This window comes from Malus domestica, chromosome 16 (assembly GCF_042453785.1).
Source record: "Malus domestica chromosome 16, GDT2T_hap1".
NCBI classification, from domain to species: Eukaryota; Viridiplantae; Streptophyta; class Magnoliopsida; order Rosales; family Rosaceae; genus Malus; species Malus domestica.
Window position 1 is genome coordinate 31,020,446 of NC_091676.1, and position 10,084 is coordinate 31,030,529.

A 10,084-nucleotide genomic window follows, 5' to 3' on the forward strand; every position below is an offset into this window, starting at 1 on the left:
CATGGAAAAATTTTGGGTTTTTCATGAATGTTCTTCATTGTTCTTGACATTTTTGCCAAGAACAAAAAGTTTGGTGTTTTGATTCAAAGTTTTGATTAATTTCATAAAGTATTTGTTTTGTGTTGATTGGTGTGAAATATCTATCATCAAAACATTTATATTTTTTGAAAGGTGATAGAAATTGTGATGGGTGTGTAAGACTTACACACCACATGCATGGTTTTATGATTTACACCAACCAAAAACCACTTGCAAGGCTTTATGAAATTGTTGAAAAAATTTCCAAATTTTTGTGGACTTATCTCCACTCCCTTTCCCTCTCTAAAAATCGGCCCTCCCTCAATGGGAGTACTTTTGAGTCTTTTATGCAATTACATAAAGTTTTGATACTTTTGTGTATTTGCACTTTGGCCCAAAAAGTTTACGTTTTTACGTTAAGGTCCAAAAACGCTAAAGGACAAATTGTTTTGATCCTTTAATGAAGTTTTTGCATTGATTAAATTTTGGGTTCTATTGTAATTACATGAAGTAGTGGACTTTTGTGTCTTTACAAAGTGACCCCAAAAGTTTTGCAATATAGCCCAAAAGTTGAGGTTAATTGCTATATGGCCCAAATTAAGTAGAGAACAAAATTGTTTTGTCTCTTTAAATGAGAATTGGATTTTCGTTTTGTTTAGCTCCATTTAAATCAATTTTATGGATACAAAAACCAAATGAAAATGTTGCATTCAATTTAATTAGTTAAAGTGTTAATTAATTAAAGGGTGATTATGAACCTAAGCCTAATATAATTGAGCTATGTGAAAGGCCGTTTCAAATTTGTTTGAACCATGGGAATGTGTAGATTAGATTTTGGTTGTAATTTGATTTGATCAAATGTTGTAAAAGGGCATAAGCCCTTCTTTACTTTAAGGTAATTTGTTTTATGCAAATGTTGTAATGAGCATAAGCTCATCTTTACTTTGAAGTACTTCTTTCTTGCTTTATATGATATGCATGAAAATGAAGTAGTTGGGTCCAATGCCCCTAAGACAACATGCCTTAATGTGATTAAACGCGTAACTAAAATCAATCACCATTCCTAGACCGAGATTCAACACTAGGCTCGTGTTGAATCTAAACAAAGGTTCATAGTCATCCTAAGGCCCTAAGGCAACTATATAGTCCATCAAATGAATGCAAACCTTATGTTAGTAGTAACATATACTCTTGCTTTAAAAACCGTTTTATAAGCATAGTGGGAGTATTATGTACAACTAAAAACAATCATATGGACCAATAGTTGTAATAGGACCAAAATTGTTTTAATAGAGATTAAAATGTATGTTTATATGTGATGAGATCTAAAACCCTCAACCAAACCATTATTAAGTTGATAAGCGGAGAGTGCTTTGAACACTCTTTCGTGGCCTTCCACCGTGGTAGGCTCCAATCGTTTGTGACTCGTACACCGGCTTCACCCTATAATGGGGGAGTACAAAGTGCGTGCTTACACTCAGGAGGAGTTCTATATACATACATGATGAAGTGAGGTAGGCAACGAGTTTAGCCAACATGATATAATTCTGAGGCTATGCTTGAACCCCTACACGAACTAGGCATGGTGGGAATGACTTAACTAAGTGCAATGACGCCAACATGATATAATTCTGAGGCAATCATTCTCTAGAGGCCAAATAAGATGGGTACTTGCATTAGATGCAAATGAGTAAGCGTACTCTCTCATTATTATTAACGCTAGCCAACATGATATAATTCTGAGGTGGGCTTGGTAATAGTGAGCCTCCCATACCCTACTAAGAGTTTCATCCAAAACTCTCGAATTCCAATGAGGGATATGGAATTTGCCAAAAATAGTGGGTGGTGCTATTTGATTTAAAGACCCGAATCAAATGGCTTAAAATCAATCAATTTATATTCGTTATGTATTTATTTACCAATATATTTGCAAACGCTATCCAAAACTTGACAAAGAAAAGCCGAATGCTTTAGTTTCCGGACTTGGTAACACAATCCCAAAGATTGTCTTAAATGGATTGTATATGTACCTAAGTAGTCTCATCCTCAAAATCGTTCTATTGGTAATGTATCATTGAAAGAACATGTTAGATAAGTCTATCATGAAGAGGCCAACACAAACAACCAATGCTTAATCCTTTGTTAAATGAACAAAGGAACTTACGAAGATTAGCATAATGACAAGGACACTTTTAGTGTTATTAAGTTCTTCACTTACAAATCGTTGTATGAAGAAATAATAGTTGCTTTGAACAACCCTTAGTCAATGCAAACACTAGTGCTTGTTTCTTTGTTAAATGAACAAAGAACTTGAGAAGAAAGCACAAAGGCATGGACACTTTATGTGCCATGATTCTTCACTTACAAATTGTTGTATGAAGAAATGAGAGTTGCCTTGTACAACTCTTGAAGGTTTGTAATTATGTTTAGAACATAATGGTTGGTTGACAAAAATAGTCCATTAACATGGACTTATAATGATTTTGAATCATTGAGTGTTGAAGTGATAAACCACTTAACGAGACGGAAACTAGGCAAGGACTTCACCTTTGTGTCCCTATCCTTATGGTTCACTAAGTTTATTGTAAACTATGTAGTGAACAATAACCACATGCTCTCCAAAATGTTTGATGTGTATAACACAATTGAAATAAGTTTCAAGAGAGATAGTGGGAGTTTAGGGACCATGACTATTGTAGTCAAAAGAGAAGTCAAATGAAGAAGATAAGATTAACTCCAAGGGAACAAACTTTCTTTATGAAAGGATGGACATTGGAAGGGGTATTTGCAAGAAATGTCTTGCAAGTGTCAAGAACACACCTTTCGAAGGTGTTGTAAATTGTTCTTGAAAAGTTCAAAACAGTTGGTTCTTCTACTTGAATGCTTGAATCCGTATTAGTAACTATGTTTTACAATCGTTGTAAAAGTGTGACTAATAAGAAGTAGAAGATAAATGAGAGAAGAGAAAGTACTTCACATTCGAAACGTGAATCAAATGTAGATCTCTGCGAAAGCAGATGGTACTTACTTTCTCATATGAACTACCAAAGAAATTGGAAAAACATAGATTGTCTTTATATTCCAATTTTAAGGAACTAAATTCCGTCACTGTGTGAAATGGATAAATGTTTTGTTTGACAAAACATTGTTCTTTATTAATCAATGATTGGATTATGGTAATCTAATTGATTATCTCTATAGTAGAGATAATATGGTGGTGTTAACTGTTTAGAATATAATGATGCTTAAAACCCAAAAAAAGGTTGCAAGGTAGTGACTAATCCCAACTAAGTTGTGATTCCTCTAAAAACATAAATTACGAGTTGGTAATAAATGGATGCTTTGGATTGTTAGATCCGGATCCAATACCTTCTTGTTAAAATTGTATAGAGGCGAAATGTTTGAATCTTTATTCTTTTGGAAAGAAGAAAGAATCACAAAGTTGTTGAGGTTAATTCACTTAGATGTTAGTGGCACTTGTCCACAACATAATACTACTCATGTTGGATGACGTTCACCGAAGATCACTCTCGGTTGGACTATAGTTTATCTTGAATAAACACAAGTCCGAATACTTTGCAAAAGGTTTCAAAGAATTCAAGAAATGTAAGTTGATGAGTAAGGCATCTAAAGTATTTACATCCTTAGATTTGATCCAAGGAATGGTAACACTTTAGAATAGTTTTCTTGAAAGATATCAAGGAAAGAAGCATCATAAGATAATGGATTTCTCCATTAGGAGAAGAACGAACTTGAATAAGATTTAGTTCGTTGGATATTATCAATTACCCATATATAGGATATATATGCTTCTAAGACAATATGATTGTCAATTAGAAGATCTTCCAAATTTTTCATGACTCCATAAGATGTAGTTGGAAAGAAAGACAAATCTTAAGCATGTTAAGATTTGGGGTTGTGTGCTTATAAGCAATATTTGTTTCATAACAATCTTGTAGGATATCCTTAAATTAACTTTTGGATATCGCTTCTATAAACCAACTAACAAATGTTGTTTTGTTGGGTAGTTCATTGTAATCCTACAATGTGATTTGCCTAAGAGCAAATGAACGAGAGATAGAACTCAAAGAATGGGTTCTTTGAGTGACAAGAAAGTAATCAACAAATATAACAACCTAGTTCCTATACCACAAGCTCCAAGGTAGTCGAGAAGGATTTATAAACCGTCTCAGTTGAATGGTTTGAACTTTATGACTATGTCATAGAGTTGCACCTCTTAATTCGAAAGAAATAAGAATGAAAATCCTTTTGACAACATTGAGTGTATATATGATATATACTCAAGGAAATGGTAAAGTACCATTTAACCCGAAATAATGAAACCTTCATAGCTAATTGGTAGCTTAAGGTGACTACAATCAAAGAGAATGGTTGACTTTGAAGGAACCATTTTTGACGTAGTCTTAGTTTCAATTAATTCGAAGATTGCTAGCTACAACTAAATGGTGATTTAATGTTTGGACATAATATAGGTTTCCGAAACCATTATTAAGATAGTCTTGATAATATATGTCTAAAACTATGAATCACAGGACATGTAAGTTGTAGAGATCCATCCATCATGGATCTTAGCAAGCTAGTGGGAGCTATAAGCATCTTATGAGAAAAAGGATCAAATCGTTTGATTTCTCATAAAGATGTATATGAATCTTTTGTTTACTAGGTTTACAAAAGATTAGTGGGAGTTAATCATGTTCCTAAAATTTAAATATATATATGATATATTAATTTTGGAAATGAAATGAATAATTCTTCGTTAAAGTTATGACTTTAAAACATTATATGAAGATAGAATGTTTATGGGAGTTAATCATGTTCCTAAAATATAAATATATATATGATATATTAATTTTGGAAATGAAAAGAATACTTCTTCGTTAAAGTTATGACTTTAAGCATTCTATAACGATATAATGTATATGGGAGACATAGTCTATAAACATGGGATCGAAATCTATAATGATAGATTTTAGGATATAATTGGATTATATCAAGCCCTAAATAATAGACAAGAGTTGCTAGGAAGTTTCTCATATGATGATAAACTTCAATTAGAAGGATGACTCTAGTGTGACTAGCAAGTTGCCCTTCTCAAAGGGAACGTACCCTTTGACTCCCAAAGAAATAATGCGTAAATAGAATCCTTTATGCATACGCATAAAGGTGATTTATGTATTTCATATTGTATGAAAAACATTGATATGAGTTGTACCTAGAACGGTACAAGACGATATCAGTGCAAGCCCAGGATCAGAACCATGGCAACTGTCAAGTGAGTCCTTAAGTATTTAAGAAATACTAAAGGATAGATTCCTCAAAGAATGAGGAAGAATTAGAGTAACGTAATGGAAGCGTAAATGTATTAGATTATGAATCTAATCCATCATTGGATGTTTCTTCATTATGAATGAAGAGATAAACAAATATCTCTTTATTATGACTAAAGAGATATTTGGATGGAAACATTAAAGTAATGACTTTAGTGTGTTCCATTATGAATGCAAGGTATATTGCCATATAGAAGTTTGCAACAATGTTGTTTGGATGGGAAAGTTCATTTATGAACTCTCTATTCGGTTCCAACCAGAAAGTGTATCTAGTGTATCGACACTATGACACTAATGGGGCGATAGCTCAAGCCAGGGAATCAAGGTCTCATCAAGGTCCGAACTCAAATGAGAGACTGAACCACATGATTGAGAATCATGTATAATGGTGACGTCGATATTCTCAAGGTTGCTTCTATGGATAACATATAGATATCCATTGTCTAGGCCTACTACTCAGCCATTTATGAAATGACTACAGAAGAGGTATCATCACTGATGACCAAGCTGATTGGCTCTAGTGCAAGTGGGAGATTGTTGGAAATGTGCCCTAAAACCAATCATGTGATGATGCTTTACGGACATTTCACATGTTAAACTAATCTAGTTTAATATAAAGGGCAAAGATTATTGTTTGAGCCGTCTCATATAAATGTTATATGCTTAAACGATAAAGTCCAAGGAATATGTGATTGGGAGAATGTAATCTAATGAAGTTAGATTCATGAGACCATTCTTTCGTAGACACATCCTAAATGTTCCTGATCATAGGATTGCCAATTGGGCATTGACAGTCCATCAAGATCGGTACGTGCTATGTCTTCTCTCAGGGAGAGTGACTAGTCTCGAGTCATTGGTGTGTGTGACATCAAGACAAGTACGTAGGTGCTCAGTAGAGAATGAGTTCACTGAACGCGATCAACGAAGAGTTCTCATACTCATGTCACATGAGAACTCATGGTTGGGATAATGCAAAGTAGTCCTTTGACCTGAGGCATCACAGTTGTCTTGTGGTTAAGTCCTTGATCTTTGATTATGTCAAAGTCACCCCATCGGGGTGTCTATGGCATCGTTGGGGTTAAGCCACTTAGCCATGGAGGCAAGTGAATGCGCAACAAGGGATCTCTAACCTTCAAACTGTTTGAGGGAGAATACTCTATGATATGATTTAGAATCTCTGGCCAGAGTATGAATGAGATTTGGGAATGCGTTCCGAATCACATTCAAGGAAATCATATAAGTACACGAATCACATTGGATAGTAGACATGAATAAATAAACTATCAAACCAAACAATGTGGTCAAGAGTATTGTATTAGAGAAAGACCGTATTGCATTTGTAATCCCAAACTGAATAGGTTTTCACTACCTCTTCTGATTAGCTTGGGTAACCATGATATGCTGCAAGGTGTCACTCATGGTTTGTGGAAGCCCTAAACGTGTGTAATCACTAAAGGGAGAATTGAAAGTAAGTTTCAATTCACAATCGATATAAAATGGTTTTAATCGCCCACTGCCTCGCTAAAAGGAACCTAATGGATCGCACACCGTGTAAGGTGGAGATTGAAGAAATAATGGAGATGAGTAAGAATGATTAAATGGTTTAATCATTTATTTATGGCAAGGATTAATTAATATGTTAATTAATCAAACGAATAAGTTCGTTAAAGACCTCGGGATAGTTTTGGACATTAAGGCCCAATGGGCTTCGAACGTCAAGCCCATTGACTTAAGTTGTATGACAACTTAATGAATAATGATTCACAAAGGCCTAATTAGCCCAAAAATACCCTAGGGCCGGCCATGATGCTAAGGGTAGTGAACTTGGACTTATTTACAAGTTTGCCACTCAAATGAATAAAGGTATAAATATGACTTTATAGCCTAAAATTCATAAGGGTTTGTTTTGGAGAAAATTGGTGAGAACTTGTCTCTCCATTTCTCTCTAAAGAGGCCGGCCACCTTGGGGGGTGCATCTTGCAATCCCACTACTCCAAGGTCACTCATTTCTTCTCCAATCTCTCCTTGGTGAAGAGACTTAGAGGTTCTCAATTTTGGGAACTTGGAGAAACCTATTCTTCCATCCAAATCCATAGATTTTAGATGCAAGGAATGAAGGCCCTCTCTTTGGGTGATTAGCCTTTGCTTATGCAAAGAGGAATCTACAAAGGTACAATTTCAACTCACTTTGTTTTGAGTTGAGTTTTGGTTCACCAATCTACTAGGCTTTGAATTTCTTGGTTAATGTTTTGTTTTTAAGTGCATGCAAGCATGATTCCGCCTTTAATTGTTAATTGCATGCTTATAGATGTTGCTTAAATGAACATGTTTTCACAAAATATTCCTTCAAGTACGAGTCCCCCAAGTCATCGAGCTAGGAGATTTGCCGAAGGAGGTAACAGACAAGGTAAGCAATCAGACTTCCAAGCAAGCAACCTGGATCGGAGGTTAGACTTCGGCTTCTGGTTGATTGTTCTTTTTCTCCTTTTGTCGTAAACAGCAACAAGGATAAGGATAAGCAAATGGAGAACAGATGATATGAGATACTTTTGCTTTTGAAGAAGTAACTTTCCACAGGCTTATTCTTAAACTGGACTGGAGGGTTTTCTGGTTTCCTCCAGAGTATAAGGCTGACTCAAGAATTTGAGGGTCAAAACAAGTCCATCAAATCTAGAGTACGTTCGACCCTGATGATATGGAATACTTTTGCTGTTGACAAAGTAATGGATGTATCGGCATGTGTTCTGTTACGCTTGTCTCCACATGCTTCCTTGTATCCTTCTCACTTGCCCTATTTGTTCCTCATGCAGATACGATATCTTATTTGGAAGCATAAGATGTTGAAGATGAGTACTCGAGAGCAATACCAGGTAAGTAATTAGGCAAAGGGTTCCAGGCAGTTAGTTCTGAACTAGAAGCTTGATTCCAAGTGCTGACTGATTGCTCTCTTTCTCCTTGTCTTGCAGGTAAGAACAAGGCCAAAGGAAAAGACAGGGAAAAAGCATGATATGGGATACTCTTGTGTTTAATCCTGATGATATGAGATACTCTTGCTCTGGTGTGGCTTGTTTACAGAGGTATTATCGGGAAGAAAAGAAACTGAGTATTTCGAGAGACTTTGCTGAGAGTGCCCTCTCGGATGTGAAGAAAAGTTGAGCATTTTTTTTATTTGCAGGTCTGCCTGGCTGTGGAGGATGGAGGTTGACATATATAGGAGTCTCCCTAACAACAAGTAGTAGTGCTATTCCACCCTTCTTGGTCATAGCAATGTAGTGGGAGCTGCAAGCTTCACGTGTTTTAACTTTGTCATAGCACTTTGAAAAAGTGGTCTGTGGTATCTGGAAAGCTGATGTTGCGTGTGAAGATTGCAGACAGGCTTTATCCAAAGAAATCTGGCTCTCGAAGTTCGAAGAACGGTGCCTCTTCGATTTTCGAACAAGCAATCCGGTCGAGGATCTAGCTCTCAAGATTCGAAAAGCAGTGTCTCTTCGATTTTTGAGAAAGTAATCTTGTTGGGAGTCTGGCTATCAAGATTCAGAGGGCGGTGCCTCTTCGATTTTTGAGCACATAATCCTGTTGGGAGTCTGGCTCTCGAGATTCAGATAACGGTGCCTCTTCGATTTTTGAGAAAGCAATCTTGTTAGGAGTGTTTTCTCGAATGTGAGTAAAGGTTGGGCATTTTTGCCAATCTGCCTTGCCACGGAGCACGGAGGTTGACACATAATGGGACTTTCTAGTTATCAAGCAGTGGTGCTGTTCCTTTACCCTTGTGGGTAATAGTAAGGTAGCTAGACCTTCAAAATTTATGTGTCTAAACTTTGTCAGAGATCTTTGGCAAAGTTATCTGTGGTACCCGAGGAGCTGATGTTGCGTGTGGAAAGTGGTGCCTCTTCGAAATCCGGAGAGTGGTGCCTCTTCGGAATCCGAAGAGTGGTGCCTCTTCGGAATTCGAAGAGTGGTGCCTTTTCGATTTTTGAATCAACGGCCTTATTGCCTTTTCTTTTATAAGGGCACTAATTGTGTGCAAGGAGTACATTCAGAGAGTTATTGCTTGTAGGAATTTTCCCTTTACTTCAAAGATTTATTGCACCTCATTTCTCCTTCATCATTTCTGAGAATGTCTGGCCCATCCGACCGTCGTTTTAACTTGAACTTTGGTGAAGAGGTAGCCATGCCTTCTCAAGACAACATATGGCGCCCATCCTTCTTATCCCCTACTGGTCCTCTTACCGTTGGGGACTCTGTGATAAAGAATGATATGACCGCTGTGGTGGTGTCCAGGAACCTTCTCACTCCCAAAGATAACAGACTACTTTCCAAACGGTCTGATGAGTTGGCTGTTAAGGATTCTCTGGCTCTCAGTGTTCAGTGTGCAGGTTCTGTGTCTAATATGGCCTAACGCCTATTTGCTCGAACCCGCCAAGTTGAATCATTGGCGGCTGAAGTCATAAGTCTCAAACAGGAGATCAGAGGGCTCAAGCATGTGAATAAACAGTTGAACAGGCTCGCACATGACTATGCTACAAACATGAAGAGGAAGCTCGATCAGCTGCAGGAATTTAATGGTAAGATTTTACTTGATCATCAGAGGTTTGTGGGTTTGTTCCAAAGGCATTTATTGCCTTCGTCTTCTAGGGCTGTACCGCGTAATGAAGCTCCGAATGATCAACCTTCGGTGCTTCCTCCTTCTGGGGTTCTGCCTAGTACTAAGGCTTCGA